This window comes from Puma concolor, chromosome A2, assembly GCF_028749965.1.
Source record: "Puma concolor isolate L17-30 chromosome A2, mPumCon1.1.hap2, whole genome shotgun sequence".
In the NCBI taxonomy this organism is placed as follows: Eukaryota; Metazoa; Chordata; class Mammalia; order Carnivora; family Felidae; genus Puma; species Puma concolor.
This window is the reverse complement of record NC_141668.1, coordinates 139,947,228-139,969,494: the sequence shown is the minus strand read 5'-3', so window position 1 is coordinate 139,969,494 and position 22,267 is coordinate 139,947,228. Positions and strand designations below refer to the sequence as shown.

Sequence of the window (22,267 nt, the reverse complement as noted above, 5' to 3'; positions counted from 1 at the left end):
CGGTTCTCACCAGCCTGTCACCGACTGAGAAATCAGCTGTTCCTTCTTTAGATGGGTCAGGAAAACAGACAAAACTCCCCCGGTCTGCACACCCCAACCATAAAACTTGAAAGCCCATCCTCTATAAAACTTATATAACTCAAACTTTACTCTCTGAACATTTTTGCAATAGAAAGCTGAGCACTTAGTACTTCTTTTTTTAAAAAGGCAGCCCACCCTCTCGCCGGATAAAAATTAAAATGCACATGATGCGCATTAGAAATAATTCACTTAACATCAGTTAATTTTCATGAGTCATTCCCACTAACTTCTTGCTAATGATCTGTCTTGGCAGGAACCTGCTTCACGTAACTCCTCTTCAGTCTTCCTTATTCATTTCAAGGAAAGCATTTAATAACGGACAAATGGCAAATAATGGGGGGGGGGGAACCTTCCAGTCAACTCCAAAGGGAAATTGCCTCTCTTCCCCAATGGCTTCCCAATCAGAAAGGACCAGGGAGAGTTAATGAATGTGCAACAGCATGTGAATGTAAGTTGCAGGCTAATAATTAAAGTCTGCCACATGAACAGCAAAAGGTCGACCTCTCTGGCTATCAGGCAGGTGGTGACTTAGACCACAGATCAATCACCGTTCACATCAAGGGAGTGAGAGGTAAAGCCAATGAGACAAATTCAGCTGGAAAACTGTGTCCCTCCATTTGATAATGTATCACCCCTTTTAAAAGGACACCCCCCCCCCCACATGACTCCCTGTTGCAAAATGTGGCAAATCTTTTATCCCGATGGACTCTTAAGAAAAGAAACCATGACCAGACTGGCCATGTGTTGATAACTATTAAGGCTGCATTATGGGTACATGCAAGTTCATTATACTTTTATATGCTTGAAAGAAAAAGAAAGAAAGAAAGAAAGAAAGAAAGAAAGAAAGAAAGAAAGAAAGAAAGAAAGAAAGAAAAGAAAAGAAAAGAAAAGAAAAGAAAAGAAAAGAAAAAAGAAAAGAAAAGAAAAGAAACCATGATCACACAATACTTTGGCTAATAACAGAACTTAAGGGAAGCTGAAAGATATGTTGAGAATTTAACTCTTAAAAGGAGATTCTGCAAATCAAAGCTGTCATTTAAAACTGTGATTTGGGGCGCCTGGGTGGCGCAGTCAGTTAAGCGTCCGACTTAAGCCAGGTCACGATCTCGCGGTCCATGAGTTCGAGCCCCGCGTCAGGCTCTGGGCTGATGGCTCAGAGCCTGGAGCCTGTTTCCCATTCTGTGTCTCCCTCTCTCTCTGCCCCTCCCCCGTTCATGCTCTGTCTCTCTCTGTCCCAAAAATAAATAAAAACGTTGAAAAAAAAAATTAAAAAAAAAAACAAACAAAAAACGGTGATTTAAAGTGAACTCCTGTGATGTACAAACGTATCAAACGTTTCCTCAGTATGATGAACTACCTTTAAAACTCTGACAATCTTTCCCCCTTCCATAAAGGAAAATACATACATTAACGATCTAAGAAAATAAAAGCAGCTGCATTAAGTGTAGCACCGGTCATAGTCTTGTCAAATGGAGGCTCAGTGTGAAACATTATTACTTACCAATAAACCACACACCCAACCGTTTGTTACTGCAAGGCCCTGAAAGGAGAGAAGCTACACAGTAAATGCCTTTGAAGGCTACACCGCTCTTTTTCTTGAGCCTTATAGCTCATTGCTATAGCTCACAGCACCCCAAGAATATTCTGTGGTCCAAGTCTGAATCCCTCCCACTTTTGGGGGGGGTACTTTTCTACTTGCTGTCTTGTACTATAAGTATGTTCCTATCACCCACACTATGATGGATGCTTCTGGAGGATAGAGCCTCTCTTGTGGAACACATAACGGGGAGCAAAGCCTCCTGCACACAATAGGGTGTCTCTAGCACGCATTACTTGTGTAGATTATCATTGGTACATTGCTCTCACATGGAGCTTCAGTTCAACCCCTTCCAGACACGTGGTAAGATCCGGTCTTTTTCTACCTATTTTCCTGAAGAGAAAACAGAAGCTTAATGACTAGCTCAAAGCCTGAAAATTCTTCAGGAGAGAAGCAGGAGGGAACTCAGGATTTCCAATGCTACTACTGCTTCCTTCCCCTTGACCACCAAAGGAAACGCTGATTTTAGCTCTCAACCATGGCGTTACCCATCAGCGGGCTTTACGGAAGGCTATGAGAGCCAGGCCATTCCTGGGCCTACGTTACGAGTTCTCCTTGGGGAGCTATAGTCTCATGGGGCTATTCTGGGTTCCTCTCCTATTGGTATTTTCTGACAGGGGCAAATATCCCCATGAGAGGGGAAGGAGGGGACCACACTGGGAACCAAAGGACTGTAGAGAGACCAAGTTTACCTTGCCTGTAGGTGGGCACAGGACCCAAATCAACTAACCAGAGCATCTCTCCCCTGCCCTTGATCAGTCCATGTGTGTGTGTCAGCAAGACGGGGCCAGTCAGTATTTTTTTCATGGGAAGGGCACTGGTAAGGACACCGGAAGACATGAAAGCCGTGCTCCTCATGTCACGGCACCCTCGGGTGTGAAGCTGCCAACGGTCAACTTTGGTGAAGAGTGGAGAAAGCCTGCCTGGAAAGGAAGCCAACGCACAGCAGAGCAGATGCGAGAGAAGAGTCCCTTGGGACATGGTGCAAGAATACATACACACTCAACGGACCCTGAAGTAAGATCCACCCCTCAGCATTCCCAAGAGCCAATACATTCCTTCCTTCTTGGCTTGTACTGCGCTGACTTGCAGTTCTGCACTTGGCAACCGAGGGCGGTCTCATTTACCGCACGGTGTGAAGGCCTCCATGGGCTTCCCTTCCAGCTTGGAGCGAAAACCCAAGTCCTTTTCCAGGCCAGCAAGGTCTTCTGTGTGCTCTTCCCTGCTCACCCACTCCCGCTCTAGCCCCAAGGTCCTCCTCCTCACTGTTCCTCGACACCCCGGGCATGCTCTGCGTGTGCTGGTCCCTCCGCCTGGGACACATCCCCAGTATCAGCGTGCCTTATATCCTCCAAGTTGACATTCAGCACACTTCCTCTGGAGGGAGAGCAGCAGTCACAAGATACTCCTTAACAATTCTGTTAAGGGGCAGACGGTCCGTTTTGCACGCAAGGCTGAGAACTACAAGGAGGGGTCAGAGGTGACGGACTTGCTCACATCTGGGTGTCTGTTGCTCACTGCTGCTCATTCTGATCTGCAGGCCTGAAGCTTTCAATTTCCAAGTCTGCGTCTGGGCCCCTTTGCCCATATTGGGTTTGCCTTTTGAGGGGAGCAGCCCCGTTGCATTTGGTGACTTAAGCTGATAACATTTCACATCTTGATTTCTACTTTGTCCAATACACCACAAATATTTACTAAGCTCCTAATACATGCCAGGCCCTGTTCTAGGCTCTGGGGACACATCAGTGCACACAAAGACGTATCCTCCTCCTCTGATGAACCATCCAAGGACAGGGATCTCTTGCCACTTTGGACGCAGCCATGATTTATTGCTTTTCTGGTCAGACGTTCCTATGGGTGAATTCACATTTTAATGGAATACACTGAAGACATTATAGCAAACAGATTAAGAACGTGTATGAATCAACCCACGATGGTCTTAAAAAAAAAAAAAAAGAAAGGTAATAAGCATAGCCGACGCCTATGCCACCGGTCTTTCCTCACCTCTAATACAGGCCTTCTTTTCTCTTCTTTGGAACCTGACAGACCTCATTCAGGCCCTTGGTTCCACCAGTGATCTTATGATCTTGAACAAGTTACTGAACCACTTGGAGCTTCCCCTTCCTCCTCTGCAAAGTGACGGTCACAACAGTTTCCTATCTTCTAAGGCTGCTGGAAGAATTAAATGAAGTGCTTCAAATAGGAAGCTTAAAATGATAAAAGAGGCAGCCATCAGCATAGGGAGAGCCTCTGCCACCAAAAGCCTGTGAAAATTACTTCCCCCACGGGCTGCCTCTTTCAGGAAATGCCATACTTGGTCACCACTGACTGTGCCCAGCCAGGTCTACCACATGCGAGGTGGGGGGGGGGGGGTCCTATGGAAAGATGCCCTCCCCTTCAACTGGTTGACTGGTTGGAGAGAACGGAGTGTGGGACTGTAACTCCTTCAGCTGAGCTGGCATGAGGAACAGAGTGGTGGGCATGATCCTGTATCATCCCAGGGTTGATCCTCTACCTCGAAGAGGGTGTTTTCTCCATGGTGAATTGGTCTATTTGCCAGGCAAGAGCACTTCGGCTATGGTTTGAAAGACACCAGTGGCATGAGCCTTGCCCACTGCTTCACACATCCCTTTCCTGCCAAACCAGGAGCCAGGATGCACGATGGCACGGGAGCAGCCAGGGAGCTTGTGATCAAGACTTGGCTGTGTAGCCCTTCGAGCCTTGGTCCCCGTAGGGGGCCTGGGTTTTCTCAGGGGAAAACCCTCAGTGGATGAGATCAGGGGTCAATAAACCTGTTCTGCTGAGATCAGAGAGTAAATCTTTTAGGCTTTGAGGGCCATGTAGTTCTTACCATCTCTGTCACAACTATTCAATTCTGCCCTTGCAGTATGAGAACAGCCATAGAGAAATAGACAAAACATAACTGAATGGGCATGAACGTGTTCTGATAAAACTGTGCACCAAAAAAAGACTGCAGGCTGATCGACTGATGAATGGATAAAGAAGAGGTGGTGTGTATATACCGTGGAACATTACTCAGCGATCAAAAGGGAGGAAATCTTGCCATTTGCAACAACGTGGATGGAACTAGAGGGGATTATGCTAAGCGAAATAAGTCAGTCAGAGAAAAGACGGAGATCATATGATTTCACTCATATGTGGAATTTAAGAAACAAAACAGATGAACACAAGGGAAAGGGAAGCAAAAATAAGATAAAAACAGGGGGCGGGGGGCAAACCATAAGAGACTCCTAAATACAGAGAAATGAGGATTGCTGGAAGGGTGCTGGGCAGGGGGCGGGGGTGGGGAGGGCTAAATGGCTGAGGTACATCAAGGAGGGCACTTGGTGGGAAGAGCCCTGGGTGTTACACATAAGTGATGAATCGCTAAATCTCATTCCTGAAGAAAACAAAAATTAAAAAAAGCATAAACACTGCAGGCTGGATGCAGCGGGAGTGCCATACTTTGCCGACTCCAGATTCGACGATCTTTTCTTGGTACCTTCCAGTTCTGAATGTCCATGATTTAATGACTCGAGATTCACCTCCTACCTGGCCTTACAGGAAGTCTCAGGGGCTAGAAAGTTCTAGGTTAGATAGAATTAAAACGTTAAGAAATAATAACAGCAGCTACCCCCTAACAAGTGGTTACTGGGTACCAGGTATTTTCCCGATGGCTTTATGTGCATTATCTCATTTTTTCCTCAGAGCAATTCTTTGAGGCACATACCACAATTAATCCATTTCACGGGCAAAGACACAAATGCTTATGCGGCGTAAGTGACCCGCCTAACATCATAAAAGTGGGAAATGGCAGAGCTGGGATGTGAACTGCTGTCTGACTCTAAAGTCCTTGTTAAAAACTCATCAACTATGGGATCATCACGAAGTTGTTCGGAGACCGACCCCTGCTGGTCTCTCTACCTCCTACCCTGGATAATCCATGAACCCTCTACAAGTTCACGTGAGAAACCCTGTTCCTGCATACCACATAAGTTAAGAGCTGGCCTAAAAATAACACAAGAGTTCACTACCTTAGACGATGAATTGCCTTTTAATGCATAATAATTGACTCCTTGACCAGCTCAAGACTTTACAGCGGCTAGAATACCTACAGCAAGCCTTATTTGGAAGGTGACCACAAGACAGGCCCCGGGTCTGCTGACGCGGCCTGCACTCTCTCACCCCATGCGAACACAGCCCCATTTAAAGAATTTTTTAAACTAAGAAGGGGGGGGGGAAGAAGAACCAAGGGTCTGCATCTGGCTCTGCATCTTGCCGTGGTTTGTCATAATGAAACGAATCATAAACAGAACCCTCAAGAAACAGTGGCCTTGGAAAAAAATCAAAGGGCAGCTTGGAATGTGCACAGGACCTGCTGGCTGATCACACGAGAGGCGTTTCAAGGTGGGGAGTCTGCTGATGCTCCATCAATGCCTGTGCACTGTCTCACTGTGTTCAACTTCAACCAAGTCTCCATGAACAACTGGCGATTATTAATGCGGTCTCCTAGGGCCCCTCAGAGAGATGGAAGTCTGTAATAATAGAGGTGGAGGGTTTGGTTCAGCCACGGCTCCCTTCCCTGTTTGGTGGCAGACAACTGAACCCTCCAGAGAGTTTTAGTGTCCACAGCAGGCGCAGTGAAAATGTTAATGCAACAACTGAATAAATATTTAATGGCTCTTCCCTTCGCTTGCTGATGCGATTAAGCAGAAGCCTCATTACTAAAACCTACTTTCACCTCCTCTTTTATTTATGAGCTTGATTCCTTTGTATCATCACACAGCCCAGTTTAGACAAACCAAAGTCCTGAATACAGCAAAAAGAGGAACAAACAATTCAATACGAGACCATTAGAACTCAGTGTAACTCATCTCCTGGCAAGAAGCTTTGCTCCTGGCTCCCAACCTGACACGCGAGACTGATCTGGACACGAAGCCGCTTTGGGAATATGGACTGGCTATGTTTATGGTGATGGGAATCTTCAGAGGAAGGTGAACAAAAAGATGGGCCCCTGAATCCATTTCTCACCTCCTCACTGGCCAGGACTGGTTACTTATTATTACAGCAGACTGTAGAACACATTTAACCAATAATAATGTGTCAATGGATTTCCTTCTACCCGCCCCCCCCATGACCCTATGCACTGAGTCCAGCCCAAATGTCACCACTACTTGGGAACTTGGCCTATTTCTCCCCCCAAGTCAAAATTAAATCATTCCTTCCGTCGTAATCCCGTATGTTTTGTTGAAAATGCGATCACAGCTTTTCTCTTACAGGGCGACTGAAGTATTCTAGTCAAAAGCAGGATAGTCACAAGTGAAGACTCAAGTCTGCGTGCCTGGGGTTGCCATGGACAGCCCTGTGGTCCTGAACAAGGGACTGACCCTCTCAACACTGTCCTGACTTGTCCTTAACGTGGAGGGGACAGTGGTACCCCCAAGGACTGCAGGGAGGTTACCGGAGTTAAATTGTTTGGTACTTAGCAAGCACTCAGATGTTCTGATAGCTGGACATCTGTACCTATACCTATATTATTCATATATATATATATACACACACAGACCTATATATAGGTACGAGCTTTCAGATTCTGCCCACATGCATGGAATATGTACAAGTATGTCAGATGTGTAGTAAGCAGAAAGCAACTGAGACCTCGTATCCACCGTTCCCCCGCTTCCCAGGCAGGAAAAGAAGTTGTGGGCCAAGCTGGCTAAACGCCAAGCCAGAGTTGTGAGGACGATCAGGTTAAGAGGCCACAGGCCCAGGCACTGTTTCCTTGCTCCTACGTCTGCTTCCAATCTACCTTGGTAGGTAAGTGGGCTCATGACAAGGCCCGCTAGCTTTCTCTCTGAGTGCCTCAGCTTCTTGGTCACTGTATTTGCTTCCCGTTCTGTGTGACTGCAGAAAAGGTTCGGTAGGATCTCAAGATTTGCATTAGTGTTCAGGGGGAAGTAAGGAGGCCTCCGTTAGGCTTTGGCCACAGACACGTGCCCTCGTCCTGCCTTTAAAGGGCCCTCCACTGAAGGATGATGGGTGTCACCCCTCCTTACAGGTACCGTGGGAATGTCTTTGTAAGGAGCAAGGATACACACAGATCACTCACCACCTCATTCCTAATGTTACGCACGTAGACCTCCCCACAAGGCTTAAGGGTAGACTCGGGGAGAGGGAAAGAAGACTCTGAAGTTAGGTAGAGCTGGTTCAACTCCCAGTCTGCTACCTCATGGCCTTGGGGAAGATGGCAATCTCCCCAAGGTTCACCTTCTGTCCTTGTTACATATGGCAGAGATCTCCAGTTACGGATCCCAACTTATCTCCTGCCCCCTGCGTAGTTAGGATTCCAACTGTTCTCTCAGCACACTGACATCTGGACAAGACAACCTCTTCTGCAGAGATGTGTGATCACGTGACCACGTCCTGCCAACGAGACCGGGGTAGGAGTGGGTGGCACTTTGAGAGGTTGCCTTAAAAAAAGAGGAGATGGGCACTTCTTCCCTCCTTTCTTCTTGCTTACTGAAATGCAAATGTGCTGGCAGTGGCTGGCACCAGGGGGTGATTTTGAGGACAGAAGCCATATGCTGAGGTTGGCAGGGCAGTTAAAATAAACCTAGGTTACTATGACACAGAGAAGCTGCCAGATCAGCCCTCATAGTCACCTCTAAACTTCTTTTTACAGAGAGAGAAATACATGCTTAACACATTTACGCCATTATGGAGTTTTTCTCTGTCCTATGCAGCCCAACTTAATCCTTACTGATACATAAAGCTCAGCAAAAATGTAAATAAGACTATGGCCTGCAGGTCCAATCCAGCCCAGCACCTGCTTTTATAGGGCCCACTGGACAAAAGTGATTTTCTGAGATCAGCATTTGCCATCAATTTCACGAGAGGGAATAATAATGCCCATCCCACCTACTCAAAAAAAGAATTCCTTTCTTCTCATTAGTAGGCCTATATGATGGAAAACATTGCTCTCAGTTATTATCACTACACTATGGATTTTGTCAATAAAAATTTTGTGGAAATCTGATCTGACATTATGTAAGTACCTACATTCTGTCCCCCCCCCCTTTTTTTTACTTGCAAAACCTAAAATATTTACTGTCTGGCCCTTTACCAAAGAAACGTCTGTTGACTCCCAACACAGACCCATGACCCTGCTGGTCATATTTTTAAAAGGCTTAATAAAGGGCAGCTATCATTATAATTATATCTCCAAAGGAGGTTGGCAAAGAAGTTCCTCAAACATTTGTTCATTTTTGTGAGAGATGATAATCCTATAGAAAAGTATGGCTTAACTTTTTGTTGACTTTAAGAGATAAGAAATCTTCCAGAGTCAACCTCACCCTTCCCAAGCAGCCCCACTTGCTTCCCACTTCTTGGACATCAGGCAATAGAAAATAAACCCAAGAGCATTACAAAGACATTGACAATGTATTGTTTCCCAGGCCTCCCTTCCCACTCCACCTGTCATAGGCCAAGTTTAAGGCCACCTATCACAGAAAGGGACAAAATGGATAAGACAAAGCGACACAATAAGCCCAATTTCACTTAGACCTCTCTGGAACGTCCCCAAGCCTGATATCCATCCTCTAGGCCCCCAGCTAATTCCAGATTTGACACGGGTAACCTTGCACAAATTAACACAACACCAGGCAAAGCCACAAATAGGATTCTACCGTTCACCGTATGGTAGTAATGCTTCATCCATAATTAAACTCAATTCGGGGATCTAGGAAGAATCTCTCAGGCACGTAACACCAGGAACGGTTGAAGTGTACGTTCCCACCTTCCCCAACAAAAGGAAAATTATATGGCTGAGTCAAACCAGCAGCTCCCAACCTTTGTCGGCAATGATGCCAAGTTTCTGGCTCATGCCCACATCACCTACCAGGCTGTGCCAACTCTTCCCTCCACTCTTCTGCCCCCAACCTTCAGATGGACACACGCTCTAATCTATAAGACAGTCTGGGTTGTTCTAAATGCCAGACTTGGGATTATGAAATGGGCATGTACGACTGCTTCAGCGGAGGCCTCGGGTGTTTGTGACCCGTCTCGTCTCTCCTTAAGCCTGTCAGCAGAGAATGGGTGCAGTTCGCACTGGCAGTGGGAGCGTGGGTAAATGAATGGGGTGGCACTGAGTGGGATGCCAGGAGGTGGAGTTGTATCCCTGGCTGGGTGTTAACCGACTACTTTGAAATTACCACATTTGGTTCCAGCCCACTGGAAAGCAGGCCAAGGGAAGAATATTCTGGAAAGTGTGGTCATTCAAGATATTTCAACCATCATGGACACATAGGATTGGCCAATAGTTTAGGGGCTGGTGGGTAGGAGGGAAGGAGAATGGTTCCTTCAAAGCAGCCATGACCCTTGGTTATGAGACACTCTCCATGTTGCAAAAGCATCTGAAACAGGCTATTGGCAGAGGAGGCGGAGGCAAGAGTTCTGGACTAAAAGTACTATGGATTGTGTTCTAGCATTATATATTCCCCAGAAGGATATATACTCAAATGACCACTGTAGTACTCTTGTAATAGCCTCTGATTAGAAACTAACCAAACACCCCTCAACAATTACATGGGCACAATGTGGTCTAGTTAAGAACAGAACACTAAACAAGTACAGCTAATGATCTGCAACTACATACAAAATGATGGACTCTCACAAACCAAACACTGAGTCAAAGAATCCAGATACAAAAGAGTGCCAGTTGTAGGATTCTGTTTCTAGAAGACATAAAAACAGGAAGACTCTGTGAGAAGTAAGGATGCTAGAAGTAAGGATACTGGTTAGTGTTAAAAGCCTGAAGAGGGGCACAGAAGGGGCTCTGGGGCACTGGTGACGTCTGATTCTTGACCTGTGTGCTAGTGACATGGGTGTGGTCAGTTTACCCAATCTTCCTGAGCTAAACGCCTATGTTCACTTTCCTGTATGTATATTATACTTCACTCAGAAGACTTAAAAAATATAATGAGGCCTTTGAGAGATCCAGAACCGTCCACTAGTTCTAAAAGGAATGTGGACATTTGGTGTGAGGAAGCAGTCTCTATTACCTCACGTGACAATAAAGTTCAAAGAGAAGGAACAAGGTAAGAGTGGTAGGAATAACAGTGATAGTAAAAACATGTAATTACAGTAATAAGCTAATAGCACTTACCTGTGCCAAGCACGCTGGAAGAATGACCTCATTTAATCTTTTTTGTTAAAAAAATTTGTTAAATGTTTATTTATTTTTTATTAAAAAATTTTTTTTAACGTTTATTTATTTTTGAGACAGAGAGAGACAGAGTATGAACGGGGGAGGGTCAGAGAGAGGGAGACCCAGAATCTGAAGCAGGCTCCAGGATCTGAGTTGTCAGCACAGAACCCGATGCGGGGCTCGAACTCACAGATTGTGAGATCATGACCTGAGCTGAAGTCGGCCGCTTAACCGACTGAGCCACCCAGGCGCCCCATGTTTATTAGAGAGAGAGAGAGAGAGAGAGAGAGAGAGAGAGAGAGGCAGACTATAAGTGGGGGAAGGGCAAAGAGGGAGAGACAGAATCAGAAGCGGGCTCCAGGCTCTGTGCTGTCAGCACAGAGCTCGACATGGGGCAGCGGGGGGGGGGGGGGGGGGGGGTGTCGAAACCACAAACTGTGAGGTCATGACCTGAACTGAGCCACCCAGGCAACCCCTGTTTTTTGTTTTGGTTTTTTTTTTTAAATTTTTTTTTTTCAAGGTTTATTTATTTTTGGGACAGAGAGAGACAGAGCATGAACGGGGGAGGGGCAGAGAGAGAGGGAGACACAGAATCGGAAACAGGCTCCAGGCTCTGAGCCATTAGCTCAGAGCCCGACGCGGGGCTCGAACTCACGGACCGCGAGATCGTGACCTGGCTGAAGTCGGACGCTTAACCGACTGCGCCACCCAGGCACCCCTATTTTTTGTTTTTTTAAATGTTGGTTTATTTTTGAGAGAGAGTAAGAACGCATCGCATGAGAGGGGGAAGGGCAGAGAGCAAGGCGGGGACACAGGATCCGAAGCAGGCTCTCTGCTCTCAGCACAGAGCCCAATGCAGGGCTTGAACTCGTGAACTGCAGGACCACGACTTGAGCCAAAGTCTGACACTTAACTGACTGAGCCATTTAGGCATCCCACCTCATTTCATCTTTATCATAACCCTATGAAGTATGCACAATCACATCCCATGTAATAGTGGAGGGGACTGAGGTTTTGAGGGGTAAAGAAATGGTCCCTGTCTCCTGATTAAAGCATTCTACTTGCTTCCCCAGGTAGTTGTCGGGGGTGAAGCTCTTGGCAGAGCAAGGACTTGATCCAGGTCTCCTGACTCCTGACTCAAATGTCCTTGTGCAAGGGTGAAAAATGACCCCGCAAAGATAGGTCCATATCCTAAATCCTGGAACCTGTAAATGTTATCTTATTTGAGAAAAGGGTCCCTGTGGATCAAATTATGGATTTTGAAATGAGAAGATTCTTCTGGATTATCTGGGTGAGCCAAAATGTCATTGTAAATATACTGATAAGAGAAAGGCAGAGGGAGATTTAACACACACACACACACACACACACACACACACTCACACAGAAGGCCCTGTGAAGACAGAGGCAGGTACTGGGAGTGATATGCCCACAAACCAAGAAACAACAAGGACTGCTTGCAGGCACCAGTATCTCCCAGAGCTTCCAGAAGGAGTATGGCTCTGCCGACACCTTGATTTTCAAAGCTCTAGAACCCGAAACTGTGAAAGAATATATCTCCTTTGCTAAAAGGTACCGAATGAATGACACTTGGATACAGCAGGCCTAGGAAACTAATACACTCCCCACCCCCTAAATATCATTTGGCATCATCTCAAGACGGTGTTCTATCAGGTGGTGACAGGTGTCCCCGGGATCACGCAGATTTGGGAAACAAGGTTAGATCAATTTCTTTTTTTTTTTCAACGTTTATTTATTTTTGAGACAGAGAGAGACAGAGCATGAACGGGGGAGGGTCAGAGAGAGAGGGAGACACAGAATCTGAAACAGGCTCCAGGCTCTGAGCCGTCAGCCCAGAGCCCAATGCGGTGCTCGAACTCACGGACCGCGAGATCATGACCTGAGCCGAAGTCGGCCGCTTAACCGACTGAGCCACCCAGGCGCCCCAAGATCGATTTCTTTATAGGTGAACTTCTCAGGACCTCTCCTGTGTTTCCTGTGCTGCATGTATGTTTCAGAAGGGATAGGGTAATGCAGAATTTCCCAAACTTAACTGGAGCATCCCACCAAATATTCCTAGGAAGCGCTGTACGGTACCATGCAGAAAGCACTGATGAGACCCACTAGGGAAACAAAGGCCTAAAAAGTTAAGGGTTACTACTTTGCTAAGCTCATGATTATTTTTCTAAAGCCCTCAAAACACAGCTCAGTAGTTACCAGGTCAAGAGAGGTGGACTGGATAATCTTGGGCCCTTCCAAATCTAACCATCTCATTCCTTACAGACAGGACCAAAGATGATTCTTGTCCACACACGGCAGACATTACTCATCAATCACAGCACCGCCCCCTGAGCTCTGTAAGGGCCCTTTAATGCTTCCAACCAGAGCTCCGAGCAAATAAGCCCCCTGCACTGTTCCTGTTCTAGTGACTGGATCAACAATACAAATAAACCGTGGTCATTGCGTTTCCAGAAATGCCTGTATCAACTGTCTTCCCACCCAGGGAAAGACATCCTCATCCCCACCAATACTTGTTGATTTTTACTCTTTACAATCCTTTGCTTTGATTATTAAATGAGTATTCCAGTAATGGCGCTGGGTGAGAGTCTTTGCGAACAGGGAGGGGAGGAAGTTTGGGGCACTATACATCCAGGGCAACCTTTGTTCTCTGGGCAAGATTTTCTCTGACAGATTAAAATACACACATGTTTACTGCCCTCTGAGTTCCAAAGCCATTTTGTGGGAGTTTCAGTAAATCTTAAAAATCTCTGCATCTCAAGTAATGTTCCCAGAGCAGCAGCAGATCTAGTAAGGTTTCCTCAGCAGGAGAGCTAGGGTCTTCAAAGAAAACCATTAGCTGTGGGGACAATTTTTAAAAGGTGATAAAACACTAATACCTCACTCCTACTGAGATAACACCTTCCTCCAAAGAGTTTATAGACCTCTACAAAGGGCAGCTGTCACTGACCTTGTTTTGTAATTAAGCAAAACAAAACAAAGGGTCAGAAACATTAAATACGTGGATTTAGTGGGGTCACAAAGCACATAACTCTTCCCATCCCCAAGAAGGAAAACGGAGACAAGAAAAGGAGAAGAGTAATAAAAACAGAACTTTAAAACTGTTGATTAACAATTTTCTTGCAGTTGGGTCCATCAGACACTGAGCTCGGTGACTGTCATTCAACTTAGTGAGCCCCTACTGTGCATGGAAGATGGGAACTGAATCACAATCCCTGCCCTTCAGAAGGGGGAGGCAGACAGCACACTGAAAAACAAATACTTCTATCTTGAGAAGTGCTTGGGACAAAAGTTAATAAGGTTAACATGGCAGAGAAAAATACAGTGTGTGTGTATTGGGGGTGGTGAAGCAAAGCCAGGTAGGGAGCCCTCTTGGTAGAATGACATTTAAGCTAAGAAGGTCCATGATGAGAAGTTGCCAGCCAGGAACAGTTCCAGAACATTCTGAGCAGAACCAATAGCAAGTACAAAGGCCCAGAGGCAGGCAGGGGCTTGGGGTGTTAAAGGGCTAGTATGACTGGAGCACAGATGCTAGTGGTCAGGGGAGGGACATGTCTGCACAGAGACAGGTTTGGGCCCACAAGGCTGGGGTGGGAGCGGGGATCTCATAGCTCATGGTAAATTGCTTAGAGTTTGTCTTTACCGTAATGGGAAGCTGCTAGAAGGTGCTAATAAGGGAGCGAGATATCTGATGTAGGCTTTAGAAACTCTAGGTATTTGGGAAGGTTACTGAGTAATCAAGGGGAGGCATGATAGTGGCAGTCTAAAGTTATGCATGCAGATGGTGAGCAGTGGTCCCGTTTGGGTTATTTATCTTTTCTAGCATATTTTTTTAGTTGAGGTGTAATTTACATCCAGCAAAATGTGTATTTTACATGGAGAGTCTGATCGATTTTGACAACTGCCTATACCCGCGATACCTGCTCTCTAATCGAGATAGAAGCATCTTCGGAACCCCGGAAAGTTACCTGAAGCCCTTCTCCAAGCACTTCTCCCTTTTCCCTTCCCCATGTTCCATATGGAATATATTTTTGAGGTACAGTCACAAGGACTTATTCCCACTGGATTGGACAAAGGAGTGTGTGGAAAAGAGAAAGACGAAAGATGGCCAAAGTATGTAGAGCTCAACAGCTGGGTGGCTGGGGTGTCCATGTGCTGATGTGGTAAAGGCTCGGGCAGGGGGATAAATCTAGGGTTGTGCTTGGACACATGAGGTTTGAGAAGCCTGTTTAACACCTAATAAAGACACTAAGAACAGAGGTATGTACCTAAGCGTGGAGCTCAGGAGAGAGGAACAGGCTGAACATGTCAACTGGGGAGTCATCAGGATGTGACAACATGCAGCCAAGGACTGATGTCACACAAGAGAGCAAGCAAAAGGAGCGATAAAAGATCATGAAGAAAGGGGACAAGAGCCGTCCAGCTTTGAAAGAACAAGTGGAGGAGAATAAGCAAAGGAAGATGGGGTGAGTAGGACACAGAGAAGCTCAGAGAGGGAGAGAAGAAAACCAGGAGGAGGCAATGATGCTCCCAGAGGTCTCAGAGGAATGTTTCCGACAGGTGGAAGGCAATCTCTTAACTTATTTAACTGGATGTAAAGCTCTGTGGGGTAGGTGCCATCATTACTCCCATTTCAGAGAGAAGGAAACGGAGCTTCAGAGATGTAAGTGACCTGTCTAAAGGCACACTACCAATAAGTAGAGCTAACATTGGGAAACACAACAGTTCCTCCAACTGTATCATGCAGCACAGTAACAGGTGACCCTGCAAAGGGGTTCTGGGGTCACATCAACAGGAAACACGTACAGCGAAAGAGGTTTCTCTACTCCAGGGCTCAGAGCCTTGAATATGCTCCTATGAATTGTGACTCCTCAAAAAAGGATGTGGGATGTCCCGTTTTGCACACACACAAGGAACTCATTTTTTGTTTTCTTGTTTGGAAGTGCAAGCTGCCAACAGGTGCTCCCTAGAACACGGACCTGGAACCGCTGCTTGCTGGAAGGCAACATAAGAGCATCTTCAGAATGTGTGTGAACAAAGCCCAAAGCGCCTCCTTGGTCGTTCCGTCACTTGTACCCAAAGGAGAAAGGGTTGACATGAACATTCCATTTTACAGATAATGGAGGCAAAGCTCATGAGGTTAAGTGGTTTGTCCTATATCACAATCTTGCAGCAATTAAGCAAGATAAATCGGCACTAGTCCATGTGCCCAGAGGCAAGGGAAATCAGGTCAGGCCAAGGGGGAATCAGGCAAGAGGTCTAAATGAGACTCCTCCTCTCTGCCTCTCCTAATCACAATATTTCCTTTGCGTTTGTTTTCTGCAGGAAATCTGCCCAGATTTATACAGAATACGAAGGGAAATGAGGGACTTGAGGCGGGCTTATGCCATGGGCAACAGGAAAAGGCTTCTGCCTTCTTGGGCACGTGAACCATGAGGGGTCACGTGGGGGGACCCTGTGGAAGTGGATGGACAGAGGCACAGGCATTGGGAAAGGGCCCAGGGAAGGGAACAGAGCTGCCTTAAAGATTTCAAAAGCTGGGGGACTGAAAAGCACCTCACAAATCAACCAGTCTGATCTTGACTTGTCTTGGTTCAGCAGTTAGAGAACTCAGGGCAAATTAGCTGGACACTCCTCAAGTATTAACGTGAATGCCTACACTCCTACTCAGTCTTCCTCAATTCTGCCTCAGCAGACTGTATAAAAGGGGTCCCTGTCGACTAGTGTCTTCTAAATGCCAGCATCTTAGAAAAGGGGTCTTCAGCAGAGAGAGATGGGGGGAGGGTCAGTCAGCCCAACTTGTAAGAGAAGACCTCCCAACCACCACGAGCATAAGCTTGAGCACATGGACGATGGAATTGGACAGTTACTGGTTCAGGTCCCTCGCGTGGCCACTTAGTAGCTGTGTGACCCCAGGGAGTCACCGAACCTCTCTGAGCCTACCCTTCTGTGAAATGGGCATGATAACAGCACCTATTTGGGTTACTGGGAGGATTTTAAATGATAATGAACAAAAAAGCAAAAGCTGTTTCAAGACAGAGCCCAAGGTCCGGCCTGGGATGCTTCTTAAAATGCAAATTCCCAGGTCACACCACAGATCTACTGAAACAGACTCTCTGAAGGATATTCTTATGTGCGGTGCAGTCTAAGAAAGGTTGGTGAGACGTTTAGTCTGTGCTTCGCAAAACGTCAGTAAATGAACAGCTACCATTCTGTTTATTATCAATTACAACGCGCAAATAGGAGACCTTTACTCCAGCCTTAACAGCCAAGGGCTCAAAAATGGAACTGTCTGGAATCCAACTCAACAGATAACTTGCTCATCCTGAGAAGCCTGAAGAGAACCTTGATCAGTGAAAACACTAAAATGAGTAATTACAGCAGCCCAGGTGAAAGCCAAGTAAACTAGTAACCTTTTGCAAATGTTTCCAACCAATCAAGTCTTCATAAGTGTACGGTTTTTGAAGAAAATGTGGCATGAAGGAAAATTTTCAAAGACGTGATAAGCAACGTCACGTGCATACATGGATTAGCATCTTCTTGGAAGGTGCTTTGTGAGGAGAGAGACCCCCGTGATGGGTACCATGATTTCTACACAGAGGACGACTGGTAAAAGTCAAACGTGAAGCAATTCTCAAAGGCCCATGGGCTAAATTTGCAGGGAAATCATTCATGAGTCTTCCCAGACACTGAGTCCCACAGTACTTGCATCTGTCTGTCCCCTCCGCCACCCCGACACCTTCCGTTGTTCTGGAAAATGTCCAGATACAATCTCTGCAAAAAACAAGTCTTCCCCTGCTTGTCACGCAGAGCAGCAGGATATGAAAAAAAGAACGTCACCAAAACAACTGCATGGTAATCAAATGCTCACTGTCCTGAAAAAGAATCCCTTGCCATTTAGATTTTGAGAAAATAAAAAATAGCAGAGAAACGTTTTTTGAACGTTGCATTTAAACTCGCACTACCATTTTCATAAAGTTTCATTTTATTCAACAAGGGTTACCATTCTGTGCTCTGGCAGCTAAAAACATGACTCCCTCTGCTTCCTCTCATTGACATTGGAAGAGTGCATGGAGTTTATTTTCACCCAGAGCTCTCCTATTTGATGATGTGGCCAGGAAGTGCTTAATGGGAGGGGGTCAGGGAAGATTAAGAAAAATAGCCTGGGGAGCACAGCATCTCTAAGCTTTGGTTTTCCCAATTACTAAAAACCATAGATCTCCAAGCACAACTTGACAAAATGGTGCATTGTGTCCCCTAGTTGTCCCTTCCAGGCTTTTAATTGCCCACCCTCCACACCGTTGATGCACGATGCACTTTGTGGTAAACTCAACACAGAACCCCTCTGTCTTCTCTGCACACAGCTCTACACAGACCATAAATGTCACCACCAAATTGGTGAGCACTAGATCCAAGCCTGGCGCATCTCCTTCCTCGAGACATCTGTGTCCCTAAGGATAACAATCCCGGCTTAAAGGAAATCTTGGGAAAAGCAGCCAAGAGCTTTTCCTGCTGAGGCTGGTGGGAGGAGGCCAATGGGGAAGTGCGCTCGATAAAACTGTCTCAAAAATAAGTTCCATCTTAAAAAGCTCATGAAGGGAATGAGAGAGTTATTTCAGTCTTAAATGAAAGCACAACCCCCAAAATAAAAAATAAAAGGCTTGTTGATGGAGAAGCTTGAAAGACTGGGAGTTGAGGTTATCAATGCAGAAAGATTGCCTGGTAACACAGCTTTCTTGTATTACACCCAAAGCTGTGTACCATCTGAGGCTGATTCAGGAAAATACTCAAATCTCCTGGTAATTTCCTGCAGACAGGACGTTTAATCATCTCCAAGCCTCCACCGCAAAAGGGGGAAAAAAAAAACCAACAAACCCTAAACCAAATGATTCACACTCTTAAAACGAATCTGCCTTCAGAACAAGAACCATTTTCTGCTCTTGAAAAGCAGCCACGATTTGTTATTCTAACAAAGTGTTCCTTTCCTCCAAACAGAAATAAAAGTCACTCGAGGAGGGCTTGTACTGATTTCTGTTCTGCATTTCTTGAAACTTCCATTCAGTCAACAGTTTCTCCTGGCAGGTTCTCAGAAATCCAGGGGGAGCTGGGTAGTCAGTGACTAAGAACATAGGATCATTTTTATAAGCCTCCCTTCCCCCGACTTTTTGGCCCCATGGGAAGATGTTTTATTGTAGGACGAGCAGAATTAGCTGCACATATAAATTCTTCATTGCTCAGCTCACTTGACACCTTTATCTGAATTGCCCAACGGCTGGGAAGATTTGGCAACTGACAATTTGAAAAGGAAATGCCCCCGTCCTCCCCAAGCGCTATTTGTTCGCTCTGTACACACACGGGGCCATAGCCATCTTTCTCAATATTCAACCAGTTGCACAGATAAAAACATCTGTTTGCAGAAAGCAGGGAACCCAAAGCATACAAATGATACACACCACCTAAACAACTGGAAAGGAAGGCCAGTCCAGCAAAATGAGGTCTGCTAAAAGTCAAAATATTTTCATATGGGCAGAAATGGAGTTTGGCAATCCAAGCATCAGACTTTGCTCCAATTTTGGAAGGCATTTCTTCCAGCTGCTTCAATTTAAAAAAAAAAAAAAAAAAAATCTCTGACCCTTTGCATTAGGCTTCCAGCTTCTTGCTTCATTTATACACAAGTGAACAGACTGGGGAGGGAGAGGAGGGAAGCTAAAACTGTGTCTTTTCAATAAACCTTCCCTCCTCCCCTCCTCCCCCCCAACCCCATGGATTATTTTGGTTTTAAAATGTCCTAGGATAACAGCTTCCCCGGGCATTCTAGATTTGCATGCTTCCTGTCCTCATCAGGTCCTGACTCCCAGAAGTGGAGGATGCCTTTGGAAACTTGCAACAGTAGGATTCCAATAACTATCCCCCAATCCCCACATACAGACAAAAGCTTTCTCCATCCTACAGGCTCCCCTAACTGAACTTAGAGGCCAGGAGACGGGAGTCTCTTCCCCACTTCCAGGCGCCCCCCCCACCCCAATTCATAGAGAATACATGAACGTTTCCAGACCTGCTTAATTATGCACATCTACCAAGGAGAAAAGAAATGAGTATTAAAAGTTCTAGGAAGACAAGCAACGAGGAGCATGGGGAGGAGGACTTCATTTTTGGATGACCTTCGGGAAGACACTGAAAATATTTTTTGATAGCGTAAGGGAAAGAAAGAAGTAGGTCACTAGCAATAAATACGTTTTACATATTTGAGGAAAGTGAATTCTAAGATCATGATGAGTGTTTCAAAGGCAAGTTCAGAGAAGTTGAAATGTTTCCCCCAAAGTCGTCCTAACACAGGCACAGCCATCGCCCCCCCCCCCCCCCACGCCAAGGTATCATTGTCACTATTACCGGTTCATGATGGTGCTGCGCAATAGCCGGTAGACAGATCAAAACAATCTCTAGGTCCCCTCCCCAGAGCTCATGACCTCCTCAGTGTCTCTGTGTTGCAAGGCGCATCACTACCAGGGGTTAGCGTCCCAGCAGCTCAAGGCCCCCATGCCTGGGAGGGTCGTGAAAACCAGAAGCCACGGCGCCCCAGCGCCCCCTCGGTGCTCCCGGGCCATAGGGGGGCCACTTACCAGGCTCAGCCTCGCATTGCTCGCCGCTGCGGCGCCTCTGCTGGCGGGGATGTGGGGGGAAGGGGGAGGGGGCCGCAGACCTGGGGACAGGGGGTGCGGCCGTGGCTAAGAAGCCCAGCGGGGCGTCGGCCGCCAACTGCCCGGAGCCAGAGGGGGCCCTGCGGGGGCTCCGCGCAAGGGGGGTGACATTCCCGGGGCTGTGGCAGCTGCTCCGTGCGCAGCTCCGGGTCCAGGATAATCACTCAGGTCCTGGGGAGAGAAGCTTCAAGCTCTCCAGGCTGCCTCCCTGCTGCTTAAAGGGACGCCTCTCCACCTCCCACTCTGCTTATTGGTGAAAATTCCAAGCCACAGGCCAATCCTAGGCCTGTTCCCAAATTGAGATTTCAATCAAGGGAGCTACTGCTTTAAAATTAGAAAGGGCTGATGGCTGGTGGGGGGGGGGGGTTCAGCCACCTTTCAGAAGCAGAAGGACCCAGGCTCTCTGGCTATTGCATGCAGAGGTCCTGGGAACTGGCAGTGGATGTAAGAGCAAGATGATACTGGAAGGAGAACTGCCGGAAGACAGGGGACATGCTGGACCCTCATCCTTCACCCCTCTGCTCCATCCCCCTCCCCCCCCAGTTCACTCATCATTCAAGGGTCATCCAATTTATCACAGATGCTGGACACCCTCTATTCCTCGGAAAAGCCTCCAAGCCATGTGCTCCTAAAGCCTCCGCATTATCTCCCCTTCCAGACACTCATCACATTTTGTGTTTTTTTTTTTTTTTTTTCCTGAATCTGTCTGTGCCTTTACAAGGCATGTTCCACCAGAGCAGGAATGTTTTCACCAATAATCACACTGTATCACCCCCTGCCTGGAACACTGTGAGCTCTCAGTAAATATCTGAGGGAGGGAGGGAGGAAAGGAGGGAGGGAGGGAGGGAGGGAGGGAGGGAGGGAGGGAGGGAGGAAGGAAGGAAGGAAGGAAGGAAGGAAGGAAGGAAGGAAGGGGGGAGGGAGGGAGGGAGGGAGGAAGGAAGGAAAGAAGGAAGGGAGGAAGGGGGAAGGGAGGGAGGGAGGGAAGGAGGAAAAGGAGGGAGGAAGGGAGATGTTCCGCATTATTTGTGACAATACAAATGTAAATTAAGAGGTAGTATTCAAGAGGCCAGGCACTGATTTCAGACACAACTGTATTCAAATGTGGCCTCTGCTTCTTACTAGTTATGTAAACAACCTGTACCTCAGTGTCCTGGTCTGCAAAGCAGGATGACCCTCTCCCATCTCACAGAGTTGTTGTAAAGATGGCATTACCTCATGTCTGGAGTAGAGGAGGTGCTCAGCCAAGAGCTTCAGATGACTGAATAGTCAATGGCTGTTGTTATTACTAAAATCAAAATAAAAGGGTTTGAGGTTGAGCCTGGTCCGACTGCTGGTTCAGCACCAGGCCCCGTGCAGGCTGCCACAGTCACCAACGAATGATCATGTTCTTGCCCACAAGGAACTCATAGTGGGGCTGGGGGTGTGTATTCGCCAGGGATTTGCAAAGAAACAGAACCAGTAGGATATACATAAATTGGAGATTTATTAAAAGAATTGGCTGAGAAATCCCACAATACACAGTCGGCAACCTGGAGAACTGATGGTGTAATTCAGTCCATGAATGAAGGTGTGGGAATCTGGAACCAATGGTTTAAGTTCCAGTGTGAAAGCCTGAGAACCAGGAACAATGATGTCCAAGGGCAAGAGAATAGGGATGTCTCAACT

The 22,267-nt window shown here is 46.6% G+C and overlaps 1 protein-coding gene across 4 annotated transcripts in view; it reads right to left on the bottom strand.

Moving 5' to 3' along the window:
• Positions 1 to 22,267, bottom strand: part of PRICKLE2 (prickle planar cell polarity protein 2) — a 330,155-nt gene that overhangs the window by 141,275 nt on the left and 166,613 nt on the right. The window contains exon 1 of one of the 4 annotated variants that reach the window (XM_086697682.1): positions 20,522 to 20,843. The exons of the other annotated variants lie outside the window; for them this stretch is intronic. The gene's annotated coding sequence lies outside the window, so the exon portion shown is untranslated. Of the gene's footprint in view, positions 1 to 20,521; positions 20,844 to 22,267 lie in introns of those variants that run through there. 4 annotated transcript variants of the gene reach the window in all.